Here is a 222-nt window from a genome sequence, read left to right as displayed (position 1 = left end):
TCCGGAAGGCTTAGCAACCGGTCAGACCTTGCGACTCTACCTTGGCTTAGACAAACCGTGACCTTGTCTTAACTAGACAAGCCATAGGCTGATCCATAAGGATCGGTCCTAACCTGTCCCGAAAGACACCGTTTGGAACATGCACCCTTTGGCCAATCGTGCCTCTTGGTCCTCGTACCTTTTGATGTTCGCAACCTTTGGTAACTCGTACCTTTTGGTCCC

This window comes from Brassica napus, unplaced genomic scaffold (assembly GCF_020379485.1).
Source record: "Brassica napus cultivar Da-Ae unplaced genomic scaffold, Da-Ae ScsIHWf_2594;HRSCAF=3342, whole genome shotgun sequence".
NCBI lineage: Eukaryota > Viridiplantae > Streptophyta > Magnoliopsida > Brassicales > Brassicaceae > Brassica > Brassica napus.
The sequence above is the reverse complement of the archived record's forward strand: the minus strand, read 5'-3'. Positions refer to the sequence as shown.